Source organism: Pipra filicauda, unplaced genomic scaffold (genome assembly GCF_003945595.2).
Source record: "Pipra filicauda isolate LSUMZ 115617 unplaced genomic scaffold, ASM394559v2 scaffold230_size2164044_pilon, whole genome shotgun sequence".
Taxonomy (NCBI): Eukaryota; Metazoa; Chordata; class Aves; order Passeriformes; family Pipridae; genus Pipra; species Pipra filicauda.
The window spans coordinates 796,011-815,534 of record NW_024104344.1 but is presented as its reverse complement, the minus strand read 5'-3'; the positions used below and the strand labels follow the sequence as shown (position 1 = coordinate 815,534).

The 19,524-nt window shown below is 39.3% G+C and overlaps 1 long non-coding RNA gene across 1 annotated transcript in view; it reads left to right on the top strand.

The window, feature by feature from the left end:
- Positions 1-17,480, top strand: part of LOC120323306 — a 32,800-nt gene extending 15,320 nt beyond the window's left edge. The window contains exon 3 of the long non-coding RNA XR_005563634.1: positions 17,433-17,480. This is a non-coding gene — a long non-coding RNA (uncharacterized LOC120323306). The remainder of the gene's footprint in view (positions 1-17,432) is intronic.
- The last annotated feature ends 2,044 nt before the right edge of the window (positions 17,481-19,524 follow it).

Genomic DNA, 19,524 nt, shown 5'->3' with positions numbered 1-19,524 from the left:
ACCCATTCCCTAATTTTACATTTCAAAATCTATCCTAAACAACTTAACTAGTTCATGACTGCTCACCTGCAGTCCCGCTGCAGTGTGGACAAATTCTGTTCACATTCTGTCTTCCAGTTCAACCATGCACCACTATGGGGACGGGAAGCGCTGCTATTCCTGCCAATGCCAAAGGCTCTGGATGGCTAGCCTCTAAATATTAGAGACTGAGGCTCTTGGCCCTACTCTTGGAACACATCTGTAAGTGGTCAATAAAACTACATGATCCCAGGTCAGGGGTAGAAGCTGAAATATTTATTGAACACGCGATACACAATATAAGGGTCAGGTGGGTGGGATATGTTAATGAAAAAGAACTAGGGGACGGGTTATGCTAACTAGAGGGTTACACAATTCTCTATTGCAATGACATAAGGTGTAATTGCTTCAGGTCCTCTCCTGAAGCGAGGACCACATGGGGGAAAGAGAACAAAAGGGTTTCTACATCATCTGACATCATCATCACAAAGTCTTTCATATCTTGCTGAAAGAGACAGGACAATCAAACATAGCTAAATATTAAGGGGTCTTGTGATGAAGCTCCTCAGAGCAAGGAGTTTCTCCTAGCTCCTGCTACATAATCCTATTAGTTTCTTTTCTGCTGATAGCCGAGTTTTGGATTCCAACAAGCAGAGGTTTTGCTAGCACAGCCTAAGTCCTGTGTCTCTTTAAATACACATTTTCCTTCCTTGTTTCTCATTGTTTTGTATCCAATACACTAGAGAGGAAGACTGCTTACTCTTAATGACACCATTTCACGTCTAACAGTACATAAAATTTAATGCACAAACATGCAGCAAAAGATTGACAGCTGCCCATAGGCAGTATTTAGTGTCACAGATGCATAACAAAAGTTTAGAGTTTTGAAAGAGGAAAAAAACAAATGGAAAATAGAGACTTTATAATATGACACCCCTTGGTGATTACAGAATATAAAACCAGCTTAAACTCAGTTCTTGTGCCCTTAAGGATTCCACTCTGATTTTCTCCTACAGTTTAATTTCAACCCTTGAAACAAAAGCAACCACATCTGAGCCTTCTCATGAAGTTGCTGAGAAACAAAGTATCTTTATGACAGTTAAAGCAACATGGGGAAAACATCCCTATATTCACATGTGGAACAATGGGTTTCCAGCCATCAGAATGTGCTGTTAGGGTTACTCCCAACTCAGTGCTCAGTAGTGGTCAGAAAAGCAAATGAATGCTAGGTATTACGAGGAGAGGATTAAATAGCAGCATGGATACTATCATTCTCAAACTGTGCAGGATCATGGCTGAACACCATATACAACACTGGCCTTCTTTTTCCCTCCAGAGAGGGTTCAGAGAAGGACAGTGATAATGATTTAAAATATGCAATGGCTTCTAAAAGAAAAACAAACAAACAAACAAACAAACTGCAACAAATTAGGACACAACAGAGGTCTGTAAGATCTGTGTATAATGATAGGAATAGATACAAAGGAATTGATTGCTCCCTGCTCCTCTCAATATGAGGGCTGCAGGCCTTCAGTAAAGCTGACAGTTACCTAGTTTAGAATAGGCAGAGGGTTCTGATTATTCCCAATAGCACATAGTTAAAATATAGAATGTACCATCACATGTGTTATATGTTAAAATTTTACAACAAATGTGAAAAAATGACTTGGTAAGTTCATGGGTAAATCCACTGAGGCAGTATAAATGCATAGAACCCCTAAGCTAAAAATGTTAGACTAGACTTCAATGAGACTAGAATAGAGTAGGCTGTTTCTACTCTAGAAGGGACCTAATGATCTATTATATATTAGATGAACGATCATCTAGTCCAACTGTCTGACCACTTCAGGACTGACCAGAAGTTAAAGCATATTATTAAAGGCATTCCAAATGCCTCTTAAACACTGACAGGCTTGGGGCATCCATCACCTCTCCAGGAAGCCTATCCCAGTGTTTGACCATCCTGACAGTAGAGAAATGCTTTCTGATGTCCAGTCCAAACCTTCCTTGGCAGAGCTTTGAACCATTTCAATCCACCCTGCAACTAGATCCCAAGGAGAAGAGCTCAGCATCTCTCTCTCCACTTTTCCTCCTCATATTGCTGCAGAGTGCAATGAGGTTGCCCCTCAGCCTCCTTTTCTCCAAACCAAACAAGACCAAAATTCCCAGGTGCTCCTCACAGGACACTCCTTCCAGTCCTTTCACCAGCTATGTTGCACTCCTCTGGATTCAGGGACCTTCACATCCTTTTCCAAATTGTGGGGCTCAAAATCACACACAGTACTCAAAATGAGGCCACACCAATGCTGAATACAGTGGGATAATCACCTCTTGACCAGCTTGCAGCGATCTAGACAGATTGAAGCATAGGGCAACAATTAATGGAATGAAATTTAACAAGTTAAAATGCCAGATTCTACACCTAGGACAGAGTAATGCCAGCCAGAAGTGTAAACTGGGAGAGGAGTGGCTGGAAAGCAGCTGTACATAAAGGGACCTGGGAGTGCTGGTCAGCAGCAGGCTCAGTTTGAGTCAGCAGTGTGCCTTGGCAGCCTAGAGTCCAAACACAGCATGACCAGCCAGTCAAAAGATGTGATCATCCTCCTGTATTCAGTGTTGCTACTTGTAAAATGTTTGAAGGTTGAGCTGGTTCTGCTCTTGTTCTCTGACATTTTAGCACCATCAGAGACAGGATGCTGGAGCAAACAGATCTTTGGGCTAGCTCAGGCTGGTTCTCTCTCTGCTATGCTGTGCAGAGGTCCCTACAGCCTGGCAGATATCTAATGCTACCACAGATGGACTGTAGAAAAGATTAAGAGTCTCTGTTCTTCCATGCAGTGAGGAACTACAGACATCTTCCTAATGCTGTAGAAAGAAAAAAACAGAATCAGAGCAATGGTAAACATATGTAAACCGTATCATTTTTGCTAGGCAAATTCAGAGGGTTATTAGGCTCCAAATGTATCCTATTGGGACTCATATACATAGCTTTCAGATACACATCTTCCATTTAGTATGCATGAGAACTTTAGACAGCAACTGCATGCATTCAGAGATAAAAGAAGAAATAGATGTGAAAACAGAATTATTTCCAAAAGCACAGCTAGAGACAGCCACCCGATTAGATAGAGTATCTTTAATTTTTTAAATAAAACTGGGGGAAATGTTGTAAAAAGAACAGGTATCAAGCAAAATCACGTTTCAAAGCAACTAATTTTCTAATAAAAGAACATGCAAAGAAGCATTCTCTTCTTACTAAATACTAAGGTAAGATGATAATCTGAGTGCAAACCATTGTCACTGGCAAACACTCAAAGGATTATTATTTCAAGAATTTTAGCTTTGCACTCTTTGTATCAGTCTTAGCTTATGATGAAAAGCTGAAGTTGTGAATCACACAGATTAAGAGTTTTTCGTTATGATTAAATGCAGATAATGAATTCATAAATCCATGCCAGTGGCAATCAGAAATTCATGATTCAGCTTAGAGCTATGAATTTCAGGGGGTACACTTTTTAAACAAAGTTTTATCATATACACCCACAATTCCAGAGGAGGTCTATTCCTGAAAAAGAGGAGGACACAGTCAAAATGTCCTGTTAATTCTGATTAACTCTTAATCAATATTCTATTCAACTTCGCGGGCCTACTGATTTTTTTTTCAACTATAGGGACTTGTAGGATTTCACTTTGATTAAGAAGTACCTATTTCCACAGTTCCTTACTTCTTGCTAGGGAAAAAAACCACTGAAGTCATCCATAAAATCAAGGAGTTTTTTTCTGCATTTTTCTATCTCACTTTCCCCTGAGAATCTTTCAGTGCTTATAGATAATTATTGGCAGCAGAATTAACTTGATATAGACCCATCATTTCTTTTACTCCGCAATCAAGAGATGCCAGGATAATATTTCTCAGGACACAATAATTTCAAGTGGACTTGGACTTCCCCGTGCAATTTCTTTGTAAAGCAAACTAACCACATGGAAAAGCACAAGATCGTTGAGTACAAGATATGTGAGTGGGAGAGAAATACCCAAGCTTTCTAATACTGAAACTGTTTGAAACAACCAACAGCATCATTTACTAAACTGACACTACTTTCTAAGGAGTTTCTGACAGCTGTTATATGTCTTTGTCAAAGAGCCTAAGTGACACTCACAGGAATATAAGTAGTTCTTTCTCACTAATTAGCATGCCATTGGCTTTGAGATCTTTCAGGAAGAGTTATTGTTTTTAGAACATGGGTTAATATAGAGAACCCAAGTCTTCATGGTTCATTGCAAGCCCAACATTCATACAAGGAAGAGATGTCATAGTAGGAACATACAAAAGGTTATAGAACTCATTAAATGGAAAGGAAACAGGCAGTAACTTCAGCAAATCTGTCACTCATGTTAAGATGGTCTATAAAGCATTTAATTTTAATGCCTCTGTAAAACTGAAAGCAATAAAATCACAGCTATGCTGGTCCGTACTCTGTTCTCTGTTTCCAGGCCATGAGCAGAAAAGCTGTTTAGAACCTCAGAATTAAGATGTCTGTCTTTTCCATAAATGGTGGAACAGTTCTTCTGGTAGCCACCCGATGAGTACTAGGTGAGAAAATAGAAAAAAATTAAGCAGTGCACATTGATGAAATTAAGTTCTATAAAAATCCCAACAAAAAATTAACACCATCATGCTTGAAGGAACTATCCTGTTTATTCAACAATGCAGCATTGTTCAGCTTTAAGCAAAGTCCAAGATATCTGGGATTTTACTTTCTGCTGAACCAAAAATAAAAGGTTCAATTAGTCTTAGCCAGATTTTAATGGGATTAGCATAAAGCGGAGAATTTCCATTGAATTAATGGTCTGAATGTCATTACAGAAAGCATCCAAGCTAGATGAAGGCTGATACTGGTTCCAGAGTTACAAATCAGAAGGCCAGCTTTAAATCCGAAGCACTAGTCCTTCAAATTCTATTCCTTCCCTGTACCCTGACAATCAAGTAAATGCAATTCACTCCTCTCCACCATCCCCCCACCATCCCCTCCAAACTTTTCTCCCAGCCTTTATTTTCACTTGAATGAAAACAGGAGATTTTACCTCTATGAAAATTGCCAGCAGAGTGTACCTGTTACATTTGAACCACTGTGAGACATCTTATTGTAGGATATTTAGGTCTTAGTGACCAGCTTGTTTTAAAAGCGCAACTGTAATGTGCAGTATCTAGTCCTTTTACTCCTGTTTTTTTCATAATACAGTGACCATCACATGTAGAACTTCACATCACTTAAGAAACTGGGCCTCTGGCACTAAATGTTTAATTTCTGCCACTGCTGTAATTTCCTGATGCCTGTCTCCCTGAACTGGTAGTTGGTTTATCATCTGCTTCTGTGTGTGCAAATCTGCACCTCACTGATGATTTTATACAGGTTTGTCAAACTGCCTGGAGTTCTGTGGGTATCACCAGAACACAACAGTAAAGAGGCTGCCAAAAGAGAATTAAATGTATGACATAAATATCACATATAGGATAATTTTTATCTGTTTTTTGTTAAGGTGCCTATGGCATAAAACAAGACAGAACTACTAACAACAGAATTTAAGACTTGCTTTTTGCATGTAAGACTGGAGTGAACAAGCAATAACGTAAAAAAAAAATAAACATCACATTTTTATTTTTCTTTATATGAAATTACAGGCATGATCTCAGCCTTCAGAACTATAATGTCTGTATAAACAAAGAGCTGTTTCATAGAGATAAATGAAGACTTTTTTTGTGATGATATAATGCCAGAGTGAGTTTTTTACAATATAGCTCTGAAGATCTGGGCAAAACAGAACTGATACATAAAGCTGTCTCACAGCTGATCACCAAAGTAGTTCTATGGAGCTATTCCATATGGCTTTAGAGCAGCCATTTGGGTGCTCTAGGGTTTGCTCACGCTCATTTCAATTTGAATTTGAATTCGAAATTAGAAATGTCAGTTTGAAGTAAAAGTAGTTTTCTGCATCCTACATGACTGGAAGTCAGTCACATTCACATTTCTGGGCCAAAGCTGGAGATGGTAATAACAGGTCATTTGCATTGGAAGCAACAGTGTCCAGAACTGGACATTGTTGTTCATTTTCAGTTCAGACAGTGTCTCATTTAAAATACATTTGGGGCACACTGGGATTCAGGAATTAACGTGAAGTGTACCTACAGCTGCAGCAAGCAGTAAAAGAAGGTGAATCAGGTCTGCCCTGGATGGCAATGTTGCATTTCATAGTTGCTTTCTCACTACTTCAGATCCATATATAGAAAAATACTGAGTCATCTAAAAATTAAACTAGATCTTACCTGTCAGTCAGATTAAGTGCTTAGTTTGTTATCTTAGATGATGTTTTGCCAGATATCTGCCACTTGCTACATCTTTGCTGCTTTAAAAGTATTTTCCATTTATGCAATGTTTTACATATTGGATGAAATTCATGAATTATAGGAAAAAAATAAGGGGTACTAAAAAGCTTATGATAGGTTTTGCTTAAGAAGAAATAAAATGTAAAATTAATGAAGGTTAGGCAGAGAAGTGGAAAGAGAATATGGAGTGATCTACCCATATATTCTGGTTCATGTTTTATTTTTACTTTTTTTACTTTGAAATCACTCCAGTAGCCAGAACTGCCTGAGCATTAGATACACAATAAATATTACATTTGGTTCTTCTTTAGCTTTACCATTACTTTTTATCCCAATCCTGCACAGCACTACAACCTAGCAACTCTTATGCCTGAAGTCAAAGTATAAGCTGGCTATCTTTGTTGCTGTAGTATGTTAATATTCTGGTTGCTAAGGTGATACGCTTATTGAGTTAACTCTTGATGAGTAGTTTGCCTTAATAACACGACAACATTAGTCAGTGCAGAGTACTGTAAAATAACAGCTAGATAACTCCTGATTTTTCAAGTTGAGTTCTTTAAAATTAGTATAGACATCCCCAAGCTACACTGCATTTTGCAGCACAGCTTATAGATATGCTTCATTTTCCACAGTGCCATTAGAATAAAAGAACTAAAAAATTCCCCCATATACCAGAAAACAGAATTTGTTGCTCTCTCTATTTTTTTTTCTCCCCCATAATGATAGTAATATTATAGCATTCTGGACACCACTTGAAAGGGAGAGAGAAACAAACATGGACACTTTGGTATGTTCACAGGGTATCTATTCATAGCTGAATGACGTTAAAGCCTCAGTAAGAAATCCACAATTCTTGGGTGCTTGAGTCAGAACAAAGATTAAGGTACAGGAAACAGCCTTTTTGGGAAAACAACCTATTTGCCTCCTCTTGCCCCCATCTATCTGCACTTGTATCTCTATTCAGCCAGAAAACATTTCACTGAACACCCATCCTTGCAATTTAGAAAAAGCATTTAGTGACGCTATCATCTTCCTACTTTGTACTTCTAGCCACCTACGAGTGACATTGTGTTTCTCTAATAGGCCATTATGTTGTCTGCTTGGAAGTGTTTGATACAATTCCTTGCAAGAGTACTAGATCTCACATTTGTTTCTGTCTTTCTAAAAGTATTTCAGACATTTAATTTTTTCTTTTTTTTTTTCTTTTTTAATGCTACTACTTTCAAATGAAAGCAGTTCTCTACCTGTAACTTCAGATCTGTTCTCCCATATTATGATTGATCCTTCCTAACAGTCAGGCAGGCTGTGGTTAAGTAATTTGGTTTTAACACTCTCCACTCTCCCTGTATTACCACACAAAAAGCCCAGATTTAAAAAAAAAGTCCATCCAGCTCTCACTATTCCCAGAGATATCTGGGTAACTCCCACTGAATGAAGGGCAAGAAGTTCTAGGGGTCTGTTTTGAGAGCAGACAAACTTTCAAGAACAGCTTTTAACCAGATTCAAATGAGGAGTAAGGATGTTCAGAGACAAGCTGCAAGTGAACAGTTCTTTCCCTAAATTGCGAGCTATTATAAATTTTTTAAATAGTTTTCCTTATTCAATTGTTAGTTGTCATTAAAAATCAAAAGTGAAATCAAAACTCATCTGTCTTCTGGGCATAGCAGTTGCACATCCATGTTAAAAGCAGAGGGACCTTTCATTTTATAACCTTATTTCAAAGGCATGCTACTTGGAGGTAGCCCTGAAGATAAGCCAGAGGAACCAGGTGATGCAGACTGGGAACTGCAGACCACCCCAGGCATGTGACAGTGCAATCATCAAGGCAAGCAGTTATAGATGCAAATGAACTCTGATACTGAAAGATGTGAACAGCCAAAGTTCTGAGCTATCTGCATACATGAAAGTCACTCTGTGCCTGTACTAGGTGACATTGATGTAGATTACTGTGTGTCAGTGAGTAAAAGGTTGAGGGGAAGATGGGATTGTTTACTCTTCTCCCTCTTCATTTTAACATTCAACCTAGGAGGGATTTTTGAAGGAGGAGATATCCAAAGCCTTGTGTGTCTAGTGAGGAGTCTATTGAACAAGAAAATACTCTTTCTACCTCTGCCCTGCTGATCTAAGAACTTCCAAATTGCACACAGACAACACCTGCATGATATATTTGCAAAGCCTTTTAACTCATCTAGATCAAGAAACTCCTGGAAGATATGAACATCCCTTCCCTCCACCCAGTACACTCCTGGTCTCCTGAAGAAAAAGAGGGAAGCAGAAATGGCAGGCAGAAGATCCTGACCTGTAGAGGAGCTCCATGCTGTGAAAAAAACCATGAAAAGTAGAATGTTCCTCCATAAGATCAGGCTGTTCTCAATAGATTTTGATGGTAGGGTCAAGTCAGCATCTTTATACCCAAGCTGAGTGTTAAGTGATCTTTCCTTGGAACTTTTCTATTCCCTGGAATACTTCTCTCTAGCAGAGAGAAGAAAATCCAATCCAGGTAGTAGGTTTGAGGAGTTCAACAGTGGGCCTAAGTAGGAATACTTATTGCATCTCTATGTTTCTTCTCCATTACAAGGGGGCATCTTCAAAATATGAATAACACCAAGGAAACTTGTTGTTATTTATTCCACTGAAAAGAAACTGTGACAAATCCAGCAGCACAAAAATTTAATAATAAACCCACATAAATAAGGAAAAAAACATCAATAATGTCCTATGCACCAGTCTAGCCACTAAATTCTGTCTGCCATCAAACTGCTGATAATCCCAAGGGCAAGGCTGCCATCAAAAGGGACCTGGACAGGCTGGAGGAATAAGCCAACACTCACTTGATTAAATTCAACGAGGACGGAGTCCTGCCCATGGGAAGCAAGAGCCCATTTTAACACTGCAGACTGGGGATAGACTGTCTGCAGAGAAGCTCTTTTGGGAAGACCTTGGAGACGTACGCAGGTACCAAGCTGAAAGCGAACCAGCAATGTGCCCAGGCAGCAAAGAAGCTAACAATGTATCTAGGGCTGTATGAAGAGGTGCACAGTCCCTAGACTGAGGAGAAAGGCTATCTCCTCCTACTTAGAACTCATTAAACTGCATCCAGACCTCACAGTGCTATAGACAAGCTGTAGGAAGTTTAGCAGAGGCCACCAGGTTGATGGGGACTGTTGGATGAGGACTTACCCAATAAGGAAAGGTTAAGGGAGAGAGGCTTGTTCATCTTGGAGGAGAGACTGCTTTGGAGGGCCCTCACAGCATTCCCAAGCACCTACAAGGAAGGCATCGAGAAGATGGAGCCAGACTCTTTAGTGTCATGTGGTTGGAGGATGAGAGGCAAAGGGCATCAGTTGTACCAGGAGAAGGTCCAGCTGGACAGGAGTTACTTTCTCACCATAAGAACAGACAAGAGGCAGAACCAGTTGCCCATGGAGGTTTTGCAGACTCAGAGGTTTTCAAGACCCAATTTGATAAAGCCCTGATCAGCCTGTTCGGACCTCAGAACTGGCACTGCTGGGGAACAAGAGGTTGAATTAAAAACATTCAAAGATGCTTTCCAACACAGAAAATCCTGAAATCCTATGAAAGGAAGAAGAACATGCGGACATGGCCACTGTTTGCATCCCCAACATACAGAACTTCCATATTAAACATATAAGGACATGTATACCCATTCCCTTTTGTCTATGGACCTCTTATCCATGAACCTGGCTAAAACCCTTCCCCGCTACTTTTCCTGCAGATATTGTGCATATGATTTTACAAATACTAATTTTAGAACAGTTTACAAGTATTCCCCAAGCACAAAGTAACTAAATTTAAATTATTTGGTGAATTATCTGCCTGACTCCATGGTCATAGTAGCAGTTGCACTTTTAATCTCCAATTCTGCAAATATTTATAAAAGCACTTTTACTGACTAAGCAGTCCACACACTTTTCACTTTTACCAGGATTTCTTATCTGAGTGAAGTTACACTTATGTTCATGGTTGCAAAGGCAGGTAATTAATGCCATCTCTCTGATTTTATCTCCAAGTCAGCAGTGAAAATGACAGGTTTTTAACATAGGAAGGTATTTTCAACATAGGAAGGTATTTTCAAATCCTTAACTGCATTTTCTTCCTTGCATTTTCTCCATGCTGCTCACAAGCAGCAAACAAACAAAACGAATATAGACCAGAAGAGGTAATATCAGTGTTTCTGAAAAGCACTCTGCATATGGAGAACTTCCTCACTTTTTAACATGCTGCACAGAGGCAACTGAGCCTTATTTCCCATAACATGTTCTGGGCCTCAGCCTGAAATTATACTTCAAGTCTTTGACTTTTACCTGATGCAACAATTTGTACTACTGTGGGGCACGTAAGCATACCAAGATAGTAAAACGAGCATGTAAAATTTGAGTTGTGGGGTTTTTTTCCTTTCAGTGCAAGGAAAGGATTTAAACTTAAGTTTTCAAGCTATTTGTTCTCTTGAAACAGGCTCCACTCCGCATGAACCCTGGTGTTCTTGGTGGAGTCTAGCTAGCAACAAGCACTGGGCCAGCAGGTTATGTTTGCAATAAGGGATAACATCCTGTGAATTTTCAGATAAGGCAATTCCAGTCAGTCCTCCATTTTCCTTTTGATGAAAATTGAAATGGGGTTAATATTTTGCAGGATAAAGGCAAACATGCTTGTGAAAAAAGGTCCCTATGAGCCTAGGGCTGGCTAAACTCTGCTCAAAAATTCAGTTAAGTTAGTTATTGCTCCACATATTCCGCATCTCATTCTTCCTCTCAGACTGAGGGGCTGGAGTGTGGCAAGCAGCCAGGAGCAGGCACCAAATGGGCACAACAGGCCAGAGGAACACAGAAGTGCTTCAATACTACTGAGGGCCTGAGGACCAAGATGGCAACCACTGTTTCCAAAACTGAGTCAGTTCTATAATAATATCTCTCACGGAGCTCCCCAGAACTCAGGCACGGACCAAGGGTGGAGCATATCCACTGTGCATTGCCACTGCTGACAGTCTTCTACAGGCAGACCTACTATTCCAATGCTAATGCCAACCCTATAATTGTATTTCACTTTTTTTGTTTTACTCCTTTGAACACTGTATCCCTTGAATGTTTCTTAGAATGGAATTCCAGAGCTCAAGAGCCCCTTGAAAGAAAAGGAAGAAATCCAGGGTCACTTTCCTGGACTACAACGGTGAATTTCTGTCTCTGCCCAGCACTGTGCAGTATTTATTTCATCTTCTGACTTTCTTATGCTTTGCTCTAAAGTAATGAAATTTCTTGATTGGCAAGAGTACTGATCAGACCAGTAATAATCTGCTTACACGCTTCACTGATGAAAAAGAGCTAGGCTATAGCAGGCTTGTACTGTGCTTCGTCACCATATCCATTGGGGATTAGGATGATTACAGCAGTGATCAAGGCCATGGAAAGGACTTTGTCCCGATCATGCTTTTCCTGCTGACACACTATCTGTGGCAGCCATTTCCTTAGTCAGGTTAATGAAACCCTCTTTCATTTGTGTTTTCTCATTTAAGATGACAACTGCTATAAGAAAAGATAACCCCTCTGACCTCAGCCATCATCTCTCACTGTGGTTTTTCATCACTGAATCTGTTAATTGAAACTCCAGAGTCAGAAGAGCAGCACTCTACGTAGTTTAGTTCCTAATCATGTGAAACCTGAATCCCAGTGAGGAATTTATATATAACACTAATTATGACTGACATTGCCTGTTAGGATGGGAGATAAAAATGACATCACAGTGTAGCTGGAATGGTCTTGCAACCTCTCTACAGCTGGCTTAACGTTTCTATACAAATAGCTTGACCTTTAGAAAAGAGACAGCGGAGGAAAAGCAGGAGACGTTTTTAGCGTTAAATGATTCCCATTTGTAACTCTATGAATGGCACATTTGGTCCAATTTCCAGACTCTGGCATTTCTAAACTGCCATGTTACAAATAGGTAGCAGGCTATAAACTTTCTCCCTAGAGAGAAGAAAGGCAATCAAGTCAGTGCTCCCCACAGCAAGTCTGTGATGCTGCTGTGTCAGAAATCCAGCACCCACAAGACAGTGCAGTGGCAGTTCCATGGGGTTACAGTACAAGGCCATTGGCAGCATGGTAATAGCAACAACAAGGAGCTAGTGATGTAGATTGATGGTACTTCTGCAAAGTGATGCTACAGAAGGCATAAAGGTGATGGAGAATTGGGACTCAGTTCCTTTTACCGCCTCTGCATTGCTCTTAATGCACAGAGGTACTGGAGAAGGTTGTTCCAAGACTAGTATTTCTTCCTCTCGTTCTCAAATGCAATACAAGGGTCTGGGAAAAGAAGAAAAAAATGAGGGAAAGAATCAATGCGGAAAGAAAATGGAGGTTTCGATTGAAAGTCACAGAGAGTTTGCACTCTGCAAGTCTTGCCTTTTGCCAGCACCACTAGGACATATCATTGTTCATATGTTATTGTTCATATGGTGAATGTAAGGAGTAGCCATCCGTGACAGACAGCAATTTTACTATATAAAAATAAGTATCCCAATTGGGGGATTTGTTAGTCATTGTTCAGGAATCAGATTTGATGGTTTGCCGCAGATTTAAATTTACTCCTGTTCCACCCATAGCTCTTCCATGATCCAAGAGATATTGAAAATTGACCAACAAATGGGTTCATACAAAGTAAAGACATCAGTTTTGCAGGGTGGAAGGGGGAGAAATTCAGTCTGGGCCCTTATATCTTCTCCTAAAACCAGAAGACTGTCAACTGCTGTTACCATACAAGAGGTTAAAAAGGAAAGGACAAGGTTGAACAACATCAAGAAACAAAGATCTTGTATTTCAGACAGGTGCTCTACAGTTCCTTCAGTTTGTTTATGTATTTTTCTATAATCTTCAACTCAAATACATTGCTTGCTTTGTTTGCATAATCTTAGCTTTACTGGTTTCTATGTATTAAAACTAGTTGGGAGGAAAATTTAAATATATTGAGCAAATAATATGTATTTCATGCCTAAAATTCTTTTGAAGCAAAAAATATGTCATGGATTTGCTAAATTGGGGCTCTCATCAAGCTCAAATCAAACACTTTATTCACATGGGTTTTGCCATACTGTTTCTAAAAAGAGCAGGAAATGACATACTCAAACTTTTCAACATCTGATAGTAATGGTTTAGAGAGCAGACTCGATAAAGTTTGCATTCTAGCTCCCATTTGGCACCTTACAGCACACACAAGCTTGCCTTTATAATGAACTTCAGGAATGGAAGAGTTACAAGTCTGTCGTCACAACCAGCAACCAGGAGGATGCAAAAGAATCAGCCTGTCATTTTAGTGATGCTAGGCAGGTATATACTGTAAACAAGGTTTGCTTTTTGAAATATTCACATATGTCACTGCTTCTAGCAGCAACCACTATTCTCAAGACAAGTGTGGAATCTCCTCTTTTATCACCTCTGTCTTCCTGCCAGTCATAAGCAGGATCTGAATTCAATTTCACGTTCTCAACAGATTACTTACTGGCAACTAGAGTGAAAAATGGGAAATTCTACAGATTTACAATTTTGTTAAACAGCTACACAAACATTTTCAGATGTTTAACTTTTATAGGAGTGGATGGGATCGTACATTAAGTATCTCTATATGTGGACATGGTTTGTAATCTTGAAATTGCAAGCTGCATGGATATATGCTTTAATTGGATTGATGAACATTAAATCTGAGGAATCATGACAGCAGCAGGAGTTTACACTTCTGCATATAACCTAGCTATGGTATGCTCCATGCGTCATCACATGCATGTGTCCCCAGTGCCAAGATTTCATGACACAGCAAATGAGTTCAGTCTGAAATATTTGGAAACAGACAGAGAACTGGGGTGACAGGGGGATGAACGTGACATGGAGAGGACACGTACATGACAGCTCTCTTCGAAAGCCACTGTTAGTGCAGGGGTGCCAACATTTGGAAATATACTTACGTCTTGCCAGTTCAGCTAGCAGGGGAGTTGTGGGAACATAGGTTGCGTGATAGAAGGGGAACACCCACACATGACAAGATGTTGTGCTACACCTCTCGCAGCAGCTTGAATTTTTATCTCTTTCTGCTGTCTGATTTGAAGAACAGGTGGCAGTCATCTCCAGAGGAGTACTATGAAACTTGTATCCATATATGCTTTTTCTGAGGGGAAAGGAGTTATTAAGTCAGAGAGACAAGGAGAACTTAGATGAATGGTCTCAATTTAGTGACCTTCCTTGGAAACAGGACACTTCTTTACAACCGGAAGAGCAATTAGGAGTTTTCTGCAGAAGTTGCTACAACTGCTTCAAAATAGTTTTAATTTGGAGAACTGATAGCATCATCTGCCTCACTTCTACTAATCAGCAAGCCCCAGAGGCAGAAAAGCTACAGTCTCCCTCTCTGGACTGTGTGTGTGCCAGCCAGCAGCATGGTGCTGCTCCTGGCTGATGCAGGCTCCTGGACCACAGTGGTATGGGTATACTCTCACTGCAGAGCACACATACCTGGCTCCAGGCCTGGAGGAGCTCCTACAAGATGCCCAGACAGAGATCTAAAAACATGTAACAAAGGAGTGCTGGTACAGTTGGTAACTCTCTCAGCCATGATTGAGAGCCTGGAGTAAAATTTTAGTGGAGTAGTAGTACAGAACCTTAAGGGAAACGTGGCATAATAAAGACTGCGTGCTGTGTCAGTGCCCCCTGCTCTTTCTGCAGAACGAAATTAGCTTCCATTGCAGCCAGCAAGCCAAATTCAGTGAGAAGAACCTACAGCACTGATCTTACAGGTGGAAACTACAGGCTGAAGTCATCATTCTCACAGGAGCTGAAGACCCCAATAATAGCATATGGTGCACTGGACCGCAGACATCTGACTCCCACTTGCTGCCCAGCCAGCCTACACAGGGCTGTAGGAAGGACTTTAGTTAGCTGCTTGTTTTCCTCGCCAGATGGAGATTAAATGACAGCAACATACCACCATCCAAACATGGATACTGCTGGGTAGAAACTTGACCATCATCCTCAAGTTTAATCATTTGCAATCAAGTGGCATCCTCATTTGCCATTTTCAAGAGCAGCTCATATGTCTCTCTGTTGTGCTGGGAAGAACAGCTCAGTTTCTCTATTCCACTGGGCTGAGCACGGCAGGCAGGAACAATGAGCCTGCAAGATGCCTCTTCTGTAAGTATACTACCTTTCTCCAGCACCACACTATGTTAGTCAGTAGCAACTGAAGAATAAAGTCAGGTTTCTTTCCTTCCTAACCTTGCTTTCCTGACCTTAAACATGTGAAATCTGCTCCTTTTTCCTTTGAGGCTGCTGGAAGCTTTCAGGAATCAGTGATTTCTCTGACACAGATCTTGCTAAGAAAGGAGTCCTAGACAAACATATGGTAATATCTAAAGACGAGTAAACTACTCCCAGTAAAATATCAAGTGGAAACATTTACATATTATAAGAAGAAGCAATGTTTCAGAGGCCAGGACAAGCACTTTTTCCATGCATAAATTGACATTCAACAACTCCTAGTTGAAATACTACAAATGTGCTTATTTAAAACACATATTAAAGTGCATGAGAAAGTAGCATTAGAAAAAATAGTCACCAAGAACAGTTGAAACATTTGTCCACTACAGAATAGGCAGGTAAAGGAAAAAATGGCTGAAATTAGTTGTAAGTAAAAAAAAACCACAGCAAAAACTATACAAAACTTTTCTATAGTTCCTATCAGCATAGGATGTATGGTTCTTTAAAAAAAAGGGTCATCTTTCTTTGATTGCCTTACTCTCAAAGTACTCCTTGGCCGCTCAATTTTTGCTAAGGCAATTAGACTTTCTGAATTAATTCTTCTTTTCCCATTGTGGGGAAAGTTTAAACCTCTTAAAATCTTGCCTAAAGTCTTTTACATGACAAAGGCAGTCTCATAACCCTTCTTAAACTTAGGCCCAGCTGAGAGTTTAAATTCAGCATAGAATTATTTGAAATTTGTACTAAAGAAAAAAGAAAGCAAGGTTTTCACAGAAAGTCAGTTCAGAAATTCATATTTTAGGAAAATTATATATATATGGATTATATATCATATATATCCAGAACATGGATAAAATCACTCTCTGGGAGACTGATCTTAAAAAAAATAATCCCCCCAAAAAAGAGAAGACACAGATATGCAGAATAATTATTTAAAAAAAAGGTTCAGAGTGAACTGTTCCTGATACCTTTATCAAAAAGCAAAATAAAAATTAAGAACTAATTCCACAGTCATTCTGATGGAGAGGGAAGAGGTGGAGGAAACAGAGAGAATCCTTACTAAACGAGTGACAATCAGCAGGTATCCATTTATTTGGCTAAAGCAGCACAGTGTGCCAAAAGCACTACTAGTACCTTTTGCATTGTACTGCCTCTTTTTGCCTCTTACTTCAAATTATTTTCCTCAAAACTGGTATGAAAGAGTTTCTTTTCTTCTCTAGTGGTTCCAGCAGAATTTAAAACATCTGACTGGCATAAGCTATCTCCACAAAAGAGAAGATAAACAGCAAAGACTCCGAAAATGCACTCTTTTGGAAATATGTCTCCTTCAGAAAATTGATATACTTGTCTACACTCTCTTCTGAAAGGAAAAGTTGCACATACTGGAATTTAGGTCTTCAGGGACCGTGCTCAGACAAAGGGCCTTATGATAACGTGAAGTGCTATGTGTGCTTGGGATGTGTTGGAAACACTATCCACAGCAGGTGGCAGAAAAATACCTCCTTGGAAATGACAGAAGACACCAATTACTTTCAGTTTAAAGATTAAAATACAGACATTTGCATGGTGTTACACATCACTAGTCAACTCCTCCACGTCATTAGTCCTTCCACTGACTTCAAAGCAGAATAAATCTCTTTCATGGAGAAGCATACTTTCATTAGTGCCATAGTGAGAAGGACTAACACCCTCCTTCCTCCTCCCATCCTGTCATTCCCATTCCCCACTAAACAGAAAACTAAATCTCAAATCAGCTTTTCCTTTCTCTTGCACAGGTGCTCAAGAAAGGTCTCAAAGAATAGCTGTTTAGGAAACAGGAGGAGAGAGTAGATTTTGAAAGCATGGAAGAACCCTACTGTGAGCTTCTTTCATGATGGATCCAGGGCTGTATTTACAACAAGAAAATTAATATAATCCTGAAAAATAAAATGCTCATTTTCAGTACCTCACCTCTTGGTCGCATATGGAACTTCAATAACTGTATGTGTACTACAGTATAATTAACAATTCCATTACACTTATTACACAACTTCTGTATGTAGCTTAGAGACTCATTTCAAGGATAAAGTCTACAGTGCTCAAAAGCTGGTGACCCAAAAAGCAAGCTTTGAGCAAAACAGTAATTTGGTATCTGCATGCGTCTGTACATGAGGTCACTATAAACAATTTTACTAAGTTTGACAGACACCAAGAGTGGTTCCTGAATCATATTTTCCCCTTTTCTTCTCACTTTAGCCCATTAGGAAATCCATTTTTCCTCTTATCCGGTGCATAGTGGGAGGGGGCAAAGAAACATAAAAGCAACAGTCTCATACTTCTTCAAAAGCATTTGGAAAAATGGGGGCTGGAGTGCAGGAAAATAGTTAGCTTGTTAAGGCTGTCCAAAGCATCAATACCCCAGTCTTCCCCATTTGTACATATAAATACTGCATTTTACATTTGAAACAACCTCCTGGTTGTTTTGGCCTGACATGGAAATTACTAGAAGCCAGTATTTCTTTTATTTAAACTTTATCCTTTAGAGGCAGGCTAGTTCAGTTCCAGTGTCACCACCACTACTTCCACAAAATGCTGAAGATTATTTTATATGAAATGCTTACTAGATTGAAATTACACCCTCAAGTCATTTCATAAGCAAACAAGAGAATTAGGGAGTGAAAACAGCATGGAAAGGAAAAAGGTTGTAATTGCAGAAGATAGGCAACATAACCTCGCTTGTACACACTTCAGGTTTGATAGACGTTTCTCCTAGAACTGTATTTAGATGTATTTTAGGCTTGAAATAACAGCTTCAGCTACTTACTCTCTATAGTTACAGCAATCTCTAAGACAGGACTTAAATATTAATGAATAGAAATGGTTATTCCACCACTCAGGCTCCCCCCCTTAATTCTCACAGCAAGGTCTCTTGGACAGATTTCTGTAAAATTCAGCCAACCTATACCTTTGATCAGCAAATCAATCTGACACAGAAAGAACCATTGGTAATCAAAAGCTAGGGAGAAAGCAGTTTGACAGAAAATGTGTTTGTACATTAGGAGCAAGGGATCGTGTAGAGATTTGAATGAATCAGTATTTGCACTTGAGACAGGCTATTTCAGACCAACTATTTAATTGTGCTTTTGCTTAAACCTAAGATAAAACATTAAATGCCATGTTTGGAAAAAATCACTTACCTTTTAATAATATCTTTTTCCTCATTATCTTCTTGACATACAGGCACCTATCAAACTATTTTATCAAATCTGTCACAAGTTTTACTCACAGACAGATCAACTAAAGGTTTAGCATCTGTTGGTATTTTTTCCTGACAATTGCTTCAGTAGAGTAATTGCCCATAGACAGGAGTATAGAAACTTTTTATTTGACTTTTTCAAATACAGTAAGTTATCACAGTATAACTTGGGGCCACAGGAATGTGAGACCACGTAAGGGATAAAAGAGGGAAGATTACAGTTAAAGGTTCACTGTTTTAAGTGTAATACTACTTAAGAGTAAAGATTTAGGAGATTTCCAAATTTTATCAGTGAGCAGTAGGATCTACAGAAAGGGAATATTTCTATCATTTAGCAACATTTCTAAGTATTAGGTGAAGGAGGAACTATGAATACTTTTATTTAGCTCTCGAAAGACTTGATTTTAGTAACAGGACAGATATTAACGTATGAATTATATGACTTTATACACATCATAATGTAACCTGCTATTAAAAGTTTAGTCTGCTTTCTCCTCACTCCTCAGCTTAAAAAAACAAAAGGAACATAAAAGAAAACTAATAATGGTGTTTGTCTCTACTGAGGAAAGTATAATGAAGTTACATTCTCCTTTATATATCAAGATTTTAGATAGGGCTAGAAGTGCTCCAGG